Raw genomic sequence first — 11,534 nt, forward strand, 5'->3', positions numbered from 1 at the left:
AGAAAAGAAAAGGTAATTCTGTGCCATCCTTGGGGCAGCTTGGGGTATTAATTTCATTTTTTCTGTTCTCCCAGCGTGGTTCTCTCTGCCCTGAATGCTCTTCTCCAGCATGTCCACATTTGCAAACTCCATCAGTCCTTACAGCCCCAGCTCAGGTCCCACCCTCTCCATCCATGAAGACTTCTGGGATCCCCCTCTCTGCCGCCACCACCACTACCCAGTCAGAACGATTTCATCACATACTAATTCATTCCGTGCCGTAGTTTCCTCATCCCTGAAATGGGCATCACAATAGTGCATGCTCCATGCAATTGTTGTGGCGATCAGTAAGAACGCTTAAAATGAAGCTTAGCATGTTGACGAAGCTCGGTAGTAATAATCGTTGTCGTTGCTGTTACTGGCGGATGTGACTTCTCTCCTTTGTTGTACTGTGAGATTGTGGAGACGGGGCAGGGACGAGGGCTTATCCGTCTCTGAACCCTAGAGGTCAGTAGATGGCCTCGATACCCAACAGCTCTTCAGGCTCTGTAGAATAGCTGTGAGATGTGTGCGTACATGAGTGGCAGGGGCCAAAGGCGAGAGCGATCCGTGAGCCAACAAACACACTGCTCATCACCCCTCCATCTGCCTGGCCATCTTTCTGGGCTACTGTCACTATTGCTCAAAGCCAGCCAACCCGTCCTGGTGCTGGCTGCCGGCCTCCTTGCCTCCAAACAGCCACCAAAGAGGTGCCGTTACTGTCGTGCAGGTGACAGCATCGCGGAAGCTGCCTTTGGCAATCTGCCTCGTGGGGGCTGGTGCAGGTAGAACCTGGGCCCCTGGCAAAGCGGGGCTCGGTGTGGCCGCAGCCCCAGCCCTGCCTCGGATACCCATGAAAGCAATGAACGCGGCGCGCCTTTGACTCTTTACCTTGTCTCTTACGCTTCTTGCAAGGCATGGACGGTTCTAATGGATGTCAGACTTTGAATTTCTTATCATGTTGTTTATATCTAATAAGTGACTCGCCCTGTTTTTTTAAAAGTCAGCTTTTAAAAATACTGTGTTTGAACATCTGTCAAGGGCTGGGGATTAGTTGAATAGGCAGTGGATGCCAGGATATTATATTCTCTCTTATCCTTTATACTGTAATTATCTTGATCCTCAAACAACTCAGCGCCAGTTACAACCACTTTCGCAGACTTGTTGTTGCTGCAAATTCAAAAAATTATTTTATTTGAATCTAAATTAAACTGATATGTAACAAGGTTTTTTTTTTTCATGCGAAGTCTCAAAAAACAGTATCTGCAGATGATTAAAAAACAGTAAAACATGGACAATTTCAAAGTTTATTTCAAGAATAAACTCATGAAAATTCATCTAATTACGCAGCAGTGTACCAAAAATAATCTTTTCCAAACCTAAATGTGTTTAACAAAACACACAGTCAGCTAAGCCAAATGAAAGCAAACGTGTGTTTATGCCACAGTCACCCCCTCCCCTTGGTGCTCGAGTGGGCAGGAGGGCTTGGCAGAGTTTGGAAGCCTGTTGGCGGCTTCTGTGTCCTGAGCCGCGCTCGTCAACGTTTCCAGCGAGGGGCCATTGGCATCCACTGGTCACGGAAATAGGCCCTGTTGTGAGTGGTCTCGGTTCCCGGCCATGTGCACAGCTGGGTGTGGAGAACTTCGAGCATTTTGCTCTCAGGAACCGCCTCGGGCAGAAGACACAACCAGACTATCGCGCACGTAAATAACGCACAGCCGGGCCTTGTCGGCCGCTGAGTCACAATCATAGTGGCAACGGCTACCACGTAGTGCGCCCTTGCTGTGAGTCAGGTATTTACTCGAGGGCCTTACATTCATTTTGTCAACTGATTCATAGAGCAAGACTGGGAGGTGGTTGTGGTTACCCTATTTTAAAGGTGCAGAAACTGAGATTCATAGGTAAATACCCTTCCTAAGATCACTCAAACAATTGGTTGAGCTGAGATGGACTCTGCCTGCCTTCCAAAGCCATGTTCACCTCTGGTCTATCACGCTATGTTAGCCTGGTCCGGGGCTGGCTTGTTTGGGGAATCCGTGGGAACCTAGCTTTCCCAACCCAAACAGCAACTTGTCCTTCTCTGCATCTCAGTATGTTCACCTGAAAAATGGAGAATGCAAGCCTTAGGACATAGTAATAACTCAAAAAGTCATGAAAGATTATTATTCCATTAGACTATACACTCTCGGAGAGCAGGAAGGTATCTATTTTATTCATAATTGCATCCCTCAGACCTTCCACATAGTAGCTCTTAGAGTGTTGGCCATATACTAGTCATTAATGCATGGGAAGTAAAAAAAATAAGAAAAGTGTCCTTCCTATAAATTCTTTGTGGCATATTTGGGAAAAGAAGACTAATCCACGTAAGCAGAGGAGAGACCCACTCCAGTGAACATTCTGTTATAAAAATATTGACTAGGCTCATCAATAATGTCATATTGGAAGCGTACCTTGCCATGTATTAGAAATTGGGTTCTGGTGGGGCACCTGGGTGGCTCAGTTGGTTAAGTGTCCGACTTCGGCTCAGGTCATGATCTTGCAGTTTGTGAGTTCGAGCCCCGTGTCGGGCTCTGTGCTGACAGCTCGGAACCTGGAGCCTGCTTCAGATTCTGTGTCTCCCTCTCTCTCTCTGCCCCTCCCCTGCTCATGCTCTGTCACTTTCTGCCTCAAAAATAAATAAAACATTAAAAAAATTAAAAAAAAAAAAAAAAAGAAGAAATTGGGTTCCGGACCCAATGCTCCAATTTCCTAGGTGTCCGGCCCAGTCACTTTTTTTTTTTTAGGTTTATTTATTTATTTTGAGAGATAGAAACAGAGAGAGGGAGGTAGGGAGAGAGAGGGAGAGAGAGAATCCCAAGCAGGCTCTGCACTGTCAGCACAGAGTCCAACACAGGGCCCCATCTCATGAACCATGAGATCATGACCTGAGCTGAAATCAAGAGTCAGTGTCAGGTGCTCAACTGAGTGAGCCACCCAGGTGCCCCCAGGCAAGTGTTTGAGCCTCTCTGAGCTTCTGTCAGGGAAGAGTCATAATGGTCTCACTCTGCTTTTCTCTTTGCATGGTTGTGAGGATCTCCCAAAATACAGTAAGCACTGTCATGTGCTGTATGAAATGTCATGACCATCATCACTTTTTGACAGTGAGAACAGGCAGATGAGGTTGAACTCACTGGAGGAAATGGTTAGAGGTTTGAAACATGAAGGGGGAGCCACATTTCATTGTGGATTATAATGGATTTCCAGGAGAAGAACTAAAATCAAGGATCTATATCAGATTCAAATCCTATGTTTCCAGAAGCCTATATCATCCTGGGGGTTCTCATTCAATCACTTGCCTCCCAGTGGCAAAATTAGACACTCCCTAAATGTTTTTCAAATGTAGCTCATTTGTCTTAATTGTGATAAAAGAGTTGGATTGAATTAAAGGAAATAGGGTTGAAACTTAATTACAAACCACCCACCCCCAAACACACAAATAAAATAAAATCACCAAATCAACTGTCTTCATGAAGTTCTGCGGTCTGCCCCACCTCTCTACCTTTTCCTTAACTGAAGCAGAGAACAAGAGGAAAGAGCCTGGCTGCTAGAAAGGGTAGTAGGAATGTGTCCTTGGACACCCAGGGGGAAGGAACCTGGGACTTCCGGGAAACAGGAAGTCCCCATCTCCCTTCAACTCCTTGAAATATGCTTTCCAAGATTGGCTTAAAAAGTGAAGGTTTTTATCTCAACATTCAGCTATCGATTCATGGAATATTTTCAATTTCTGCTGTGTGCCTGGCACTGTGCTAATCCTTGGGTCTCCAGGCTTTTTTATTTTGTATCTCTGTGACCTTGGGCAAGTCCCTCAAAGGTTCTGATCCTCAGTTTATTTGGAGAACTGACATCCTTTTTTACATGCCTTCCAAAGTTAGTAGAATGATTGAATTAGGTTAAAATGCTTAGCACACTATCTGACCTATAGCGATTACTTTAAAAGAAATAGTAAAGAATTGAAGATTAAAAGGAAAGAAAGAAAGAAAGAAAGAAAGAAAGAAAGAAGGAAAGAAAGAAGAAAGAAGAAAGAAAGAAAGAAAGATCTCTGGATATAATAGTGGGATAAGCCATAGAAAGAACTAATTATAGTTAGCAGTTGGAAGAAACACATGCATGTTTTGCATGCATGTGCAAAACACAGACTGGATTCTGCTAGCCCCTTCTCAAACACCCTCCGTGTCTACCACACCATTCCGCAGGAGCCCAAACTCCTGAGGCCCTGGCCACCCTTCAGACCCATCTCTCACAACCCCAACCTTAGCCCCGACTCTTCCGTCACGTGTGAGTTCTCTTGGCTGGCTCTTGAAGAGACAGTGTTCTTTCGGGCATCCCCACCTTTGTCCAGGCTGTTCCCTCTACTTGGAAAAGCCCCAGTCATTTACAAGACCCAGCTGAATAGCAGCCCCTCTAGAAGACCCCCGGTCTTGTCCTCCTGTCCAGGCAGAGTTTTGTTCCCTCCTCTTGTCCCCACAGCATTTGGACAGTTGACACAATGTTCTTTTTGTGACCGGTTTTCCAGTAGACCACGGGCTTCCTGACTTAGCAGCCTCTCCGTCATGGAGGGGTCTGGCCCAGTGCCTGACATGGGGACGTTTAGTGATGGAAGAGGTAAAGAGAGGTAAGCAGAGAGGCAGGAAAAGATCAAGACATTTTTGACAGTGGTTCCCAGAGATGGGGGGGTGAGTCCAGGGATGGGCTACTAAGGCTCACCTGGAAAAATTCTGAAAACAAAAGAAAACAAAGCACACATATATTACGTCCTCCTAGGATTGCTGATGTGTGGACCCAGGTAAAAATGGATTTACCTAGAAGCTAATGAAACTTATACTTTAGGAACCTTCACTTGCACACCATTCCAGCACCTGGCGAGGTGCATTTCTTGTTTATAATCTTTTTGTTTTTTTATTTTTCTAAAAGTTTATTTATTTAGGGAGAGAGAGCCCAGGCAGGAGAAGGGCAGAGACAGAGGGAGAGAGAGAATACCAAGCAGGCTCCATGCTGTCAGCACAGAGCCTGATGCAGGGCTCAGTCTCACAAACCGTGAGATCATGACTTGGACCGAAACCAAGAGTTGGATGCTCAACCAATTGAGCCACCCCGATGCCTCTATAATGTTATGTTTCTTTAAAAGGTCCCTCCATACAGAATGAGCTCAGGCCCCATAAAACCTGGACCACATCTGGCCCCGGGATCTGGAGTTTTAATAACTTGCTAAGTGATTCTGGTACACAGCCAGGGTTGGAGATCACTTGCTACTCAATCAATTTACAGACCAGAAGCATCAGCTTCACGGGTGAGTGTCTTAGGAATTTAGAGTCTCAGGATTCACTTAAGACCTATTATATCTGAGTTCACATTTTTACAAAATCTCTGGGCTGACAAATGTCCATTGACAGATGAATGGATAAAGAAGATGTGGTGTGTGTGTGTGTGTGTGTGTGTGTCATGGAATATTACTCAGCAATGAAAAATAATGAAATCTTGCCATCTGCAACAACGTGGATGGAACTAGAGGGTATTACCCTAAGCGAAATGTCAGAGAAAGACAAATACCATATGATTTCACTCATATGTCGAAATTAAGAAACAAAACAGATGCACATAGGGGAAGGGAAACAAAAAGAAGATAAAAACAGAGAGGGAGACAAACCATAAAAGACTCTTAAATACAGAGAACAAACTGAGGGTTGTTGCAAGGGTATTGGGTAGGGGGATGGGCTAGATGGGTGAGGGGCATTAAGGAGGACACTTGTTGGGAGGAGCACTGGTATTATAGGTAAGTGACAAATCACTAGATTCTATTTCTGAAATTATAACTACACTATATGTTAACTAACTTGGATTTAGAATTTTTAAAAATTAAAAAAATAAATAAATGACAAAATCTCTGGGCTGGTTCACATGAAGACATTGCATTCAAAATAAAGTTTGTGAAGTGTGGCTCTCATTTTTTCTCCGAGAGAAATATTATTTCCAGCCGTGAGATTAAGGAGGCCTTCTTGGAGGAGGTGATCTCCGAACACGGCCCTAAAGTAGAAGCAGTATTTGGGTGTGTGAAGTATATTCCAGCAGAGGGAGCAGTGTTAGTAGACTCACTGAGGTGGGGAGTATGGGTGTGTACAAGTGGTCCAGGGACTTCCGGCTGGATTTAGGCAAGGGCAATTGCAGGGAAGCTGCCTGGAGTGGAAATGGGAGTGGCAGGCAGGCCGTGAAGGCACTCGTGTGCTGGATTAAGGCCCCTGGATTCTAACAGGTAGGAACGTGGGGGTTTGGTGTTTGGTTCCAAAAGATATGAGAGATTGAGCTGCAAAAGCAAGACTTGCCCTGGAAGACAGAAGGGGCCACGGATATTCATGCATGCTCAGGTACAGATCACTTATGCCCCAGCCTTTCCTGAAGAAAGTACTGGAAAGGAAGGGACAGGAGGCCAGAAGAGAGGGCTGAAAGAAATTACTGGAGGCCCTCATATTTATTTCCACCCTGGAGGGCTGCTGAGAGTCTCCACCTTGCTTGCATACTGGAAACTCCATGACCACTGGCTGATGGAGGTGTGAAGAGGGGAAGGAGCTGGTGTGGTCCAGGCTGAGCCCTGTGAATTCCCCATCATTCCCCATTCCTTCCGGCCAGCACCTGCAGCTTCTTCTAGTTCACTCATTCCCATGGCCCCAACTAAACCTCCTGCAGGGTTGGGCCGCCTGGGTGGCTCCGTGGGTTAGGCTTCTGAATTCGGCTCAGGTCATAACCTCACGGTTGGTGAGTTCGAGCCCCGTGTTGGCCTCTGCGCTGACAGCTCAGAGCCTGGAACCTGCTTCAGATTCTGTGTCTCCTTCTTTCTCTCTGCCCCTCCCCTGCTTGTGCTCTCTCTCTTTCTCAAAAATAAGTAAATAAATAAATACACATAAAACAAACTAACCTCCTGTAGGTTGTTAGGAAGGTTAAAGAGGAGAATATAGCGCAGTACCAGGAATCTATTAGGACCTGAAAAAGTGCATGAAATCCTTTGAAACTTGGCATCAGAGCTCATGGCCCATGCATTTTTCTACCCTATACCTGGTTCAAATTCTAATACATAGTGGATTTTCAATGAATGACTCCGGGAGAAAGTGGCCAAAATACCAGCTAATGGGAAACGCATTGCCATTTGGCCTCGGAGAAGGTTTTGTTAAGGGCTGTGATATTACACACACTTTAATAACGCACACCAGTCACAATGTCGTGGGCATTTACTGTGCCCATCACTGTGCTAAGCATTTTGCCTCTATCATTTCATTTAGTCCCATCCTACTGATGAGGAAAGGGGGCCTGAGAGACGCTGAGCATCTGGCTCAAAGTCCCGCTGCCATGAAAAGGCAGAGCTGGAGACTGAACATCAGTGGGAGATGAGAGCAGCATTCAAGTGCAAAGCTTCTTTCCGGTGTCACCGGTAAACGGGGTCCCATAGGGAAATGCACATTTGGTTTGTCCCCTCCCCCACCTCGCCTTTCTCAGATGTTAGGGAGAGTCAACATCACGCTTCATACTGGTGGACTTTGTACACTCAGTGTCAGAGAAAACACAGAGAAAACATCCCGGATGATCTAGTTCAATGCTGCTGTCTTACAGATGCTAAAATGGAGGCCCAGAGAGGTTGCCTGACTTGCTCGAGGTAACACAGCATTGAGAGTGGGAGGGCTGGGCCCCATGTTAGATCTTCGGCTCTCATCATACGGTTGTTACACTAAGATAAAAACAAACATTAAAAAAAAAGTTATCTTTCTCACTCTGCCTTCACTTCTTCACATCTTTCTCCCTTTATTAGCCTTCCTCTTCTCTTTTACTTCATTCAGCTCTTTATTGGTTCAGCAAATATTTAATGAGGCACTGCTCTAAGCATTTTACATGTACTAGGTTCTGTAAACCACGCAGAAACCTTGTGATGCAGTCACTATTATTACTCCCATTTTACAGATGAGGCACGTGTGGCTCAGAAACCTTAGACAAATTGCCCAAGGTCAGAGAGTTGGAAGGCGGTGAGGACCTACGGAGATATCTGTGTTGATATGATATGTCCTCCAAGTGCCTGATGGCCACTGGAGGTGAATGCCTCCAGGAGGGACAGGAGGGACAGGTGTTCCCATGAGTCTTTTATCATATTTCTCCTTAGTTGTTTTTTGGAGAATAATCCTCACGTGGTTTGCCCCAGGGCATGAAGGGGGGGACTGCACTGCACTTGGGGCTGTGGGTCATGTGGTTTAGAGCCCTGAGAGCTGGAACTTAGCTATGTCTCTGCCACTCACTAGCTATCACATAGGATGAGTCAATCCATCCCAATTTGCCTCATCTAAAAAATAGTCAACAATCGTCAATTCTACCCGATTGTGTGTGCATCAGAGGAGTAAACTGAGGTAAAAGTAGTTTATCATACCAAAAGGCAGAACCAAAGAGAAATCAAATAGCCATCAACCTTCCTCTGCATTTTTTGTATAGATGTTTGTTAAAAAAGGAAGAAGGGAACTCTGCGGGGTGCCTGAGCTTAAGATAAGGATGACCGAGAACCCAAAAAGGAAGGAAGGCTCTGGAGATGATCTCTCTGTGGGTTAAGGGTAAGAGGATGGATCATTTTGGAAGAGCCCAGGGGATAGTTAATGGTCTCTGGTTAAATGGATGGTTGTAGTCATTCGTTCAATAAATATTTATTGAGTATCTCCCATGTGCTGGCCACAATGCTAGACAATGGGGTGGAGTGGTTTACAGAACAGACATAACCCAGATCCTCATGAAGCTTACGGTCTACTGAAAGTCAGACACAGAACAAATGCATACAGCATCTAAATGCATTATTTTAAACTGTGACATGTTTTCTATAAGAGACGAAAGACAGCATTGGGTACAGGGGGGACACCCTGGAGGACTCAAGACCTTATCTCCCCCATTCTCCCCCCTCTAGTACCCCCTGTGCCTCCCAGACCACCCCATCTCCTGCCACCCACCAAATGCTTTTCAAAAGATCATAGGCCTCTGCCTATACAGGTTTATATTCTCTTGATTCAGTGCGTATCTTAGTTCGCTCAGGCTGCTATTATAACAAAATCCCCAAAGCGAGGTGACTTATAAACAACAAACCTTTAGTTTTCACATCTCTAGAGGCTGGCAAGTCCAAGATCACAGGGCTGGCAGATTCATGAGGGGACCCGCTTCCTCACTGATGGCAGTCTCTCTGCACTGTAACCTTGAGTGGCAGAAGGGGCAAGTCTGTCTTTTAAGAGGACACTAATCCCATTCATGAGGGTTCCACCCCCATGACCTCCCAAAGGTCTCACCACTGAATATGGTCACCTCGGGGGTTAGAATTTCAACGGGAGAGCCTGTTAGGGGTGGGGGGGTGGACACAAACATCAGCCCAGGGACAATGAACAATCTTTTGAATGCCCAAGAAAAACCTGTACACGTATCTCCAAGGGTTCGGCTGCTTTCACAGTCTGACTTGACCGCAGCCCTCTTTGATGGGCTTCCAGCATATTATTAATCCCACTTTACAACTACAATGTTCACGACAGTACAATGACTTGTCTAAGATGACACGGCCAGTAAGGCCACACTAGAGCTCAGGATTCATGCTCTAAGAGAGGGTGACATAAAGGGATCCAGAGCATATAGAAAAGGCTGAGAGCATGCCTGACTCAGAAGGAGGTCAGACCTCCAGGACAGTGAAGTTCTAACCCTTAGGAAGCTAGAACGGAGACAGCAGCCATTCTTGGAAGGCCCACGTCCAGTCCAGTTTGGGCGGCTAGAGAGGGCCCTTTAGGCCCAGAAGCAGGATTTTCAGAGCTCTAAAGGGAGCCATAGTCAAGTCTGGGATGGGGAGCAAAGGGCTTGCCTGTTACGCCAGTCTCTGTAAGGGCAGGGCCCCAGTCACCCCCATAAGGGCGCACGCCAGAGGACCAGGGATTCGGGTGGCCTGGCTGAGTTGCTCCCACACAACCGCCACGCAATACTCCCCGGGAACGGGGTTACAGGCATTGGGACCTGAGCTGTTCTGGGGGTCGGTCGGCCCGCCCCATGGCCACTTCCGAGGCCGGCCGGGCCCGGCCGTGCAGTTCCCCGATGCGGACAGTAGGTGGCAGTGGGTCGTGAGAAATCTCGGTCGTCGCCGGGCAGGGCGCGGAGACCCAACCCGGAGAAAAACGCGGCTGGGCTTAGGCCGCGGCGCCGAGAGAAACGCGCCCCGGGGTGGGGCGTGGGGGCCGCCCCGGGCTATCGGCTTCGGCCGAACCGAGTCTGCGAGGACCTGGGAGGTAGCGCGGGACTGGGACCTGACAGGGCTCCCCGGGACTCCTGGCCCCCGTAGGCTGCGCGGTCCTGGGGCGCCCTGGGGACCCTGGCCCCCTGGGGAGGGCCCTGCCCACTGGCTCCTTACCCAGAACGAGTGCCTGGCGTGGGAATTTACTTCCTGAGCGAATAGCTTTGTTGTTTTGTTTTTTAAGTGAAGGAGAAACAGCCGTTCAGAGAGGTTAAGGGGTCTGGCTGTGGCCACAGCGCGCGACCGTGGCCGGGCAGGATTCGAACCCTGCTCCGCGTGCCCGGAGCCCGCGCTTCCACCCGCTGAGCAGCACCCGCGGGGCCTCCGGCGCGAGGAGCGCCCGCTGTCCTGCGGGCGGCCTCCGTGGCCTTTCCGGTGACGGGCTCTGCTCAGCGGTGCTGTGGCCCCGGGCTGGTGTGCCTCGGTTCTGGGGCACTGTCCCCGGAGGGGAGTGGCTGCGATGGCCTCTACTGCGCTGCCAAGCCCAGCGGCAGGGGCCCGTCTCCCGCGAGGGGGCCTGGCCCGAGCCGCCCCCTCCTGTCTGCCTCCTCTTCTAAGGCAGACTGGCTCTCCCAAGCGCTTTTACTCTTGGGAATTCGTTACATCTTTACTACCCCTCCGGGAGGCTTGCGTTTACAAAAGAGAAAACTCGGGCTTCAGGAAGAGGTGATCCGCCAAAGGGTGCAAAGCTAGGGCATGGCTGAGCCTGGTCTGGAACCCCAGTCCTCCCAGTTGTCCCCCTACCCGCCTACCCCCAGTCAAGGCAGGGCAGGGGTGCGGGTCCCCCGCAGGGGAGGCCACTTCTGGCCTCTTCCACTCCCGCAGCAGGCAGGCGGGGAGCAGCGGACAAATTAATTCACGCTATCTTTACATTATGTATAATGCTGCATGATTTTATTTTGCTTCATTCCCGAAATCTTTTACAGTAATTAGTAGCCGAGTAAAATATAAAAATCAATGCAATATAACACTTTAATGGTAATAATACACCATCCTGTCTAATTAATAAAATCTGTTGTTTCCAAGCTCGATTATTTATTTGACAAATTGATAGCACACATCCTGTTCATACCCTCTTCCCCGGCGCACATCCTTTCAATTTATTGAATAAAATTGTAGCAGGAAAATAAACAGATTGTCTTCTGACCTGACAAGCAAGTGAGAAATAAACCCCTCACTCATACATCCCTAATTGTTCTCAACA

The 11,534-nt window shown here is 47.9% G+C and overlaps 1 long non-coding RNA gene across 1 annotated transcript; it reads right to left on the bottom strand.

Annotated features, from left to right (window-relative positions):
- Nucleotides 1–1,311: 1,311 nt before the first annotated feature.
- On the bottom strand, nucleotides 1,312–10,598 carry LOC122482685. The gene is made up of 3 exons (XR_006297209.1): nucleotides 10,448–10,598; nucleotides 9,154–9,259; nucleotides 1,312–2,118 (listed from the first exon to the last, which is right to left on the bottom strand). It is a non-coding gene; the product is annotated as an uncharacterized LOC122482685 (long non-coding RNA).
- Nucleotides 10,599–11,534: the final 936 nt, after the last annotated feature.

This window comes from Prionailurus bengalensis, chromosome D1, assembly GCF_016509475.1.
Source record: "Prionailurus bengalensis isolate Pbe53 chromosome D1, Fcat_Pben_1.1_paternal_pri, whole genome shotgun sequence".
NCBI lineage: Eukaryota > Metazoa > Chordata > Mammalia > Carnivora > Felidae > Prionailurus > Prionailurus bengalensis.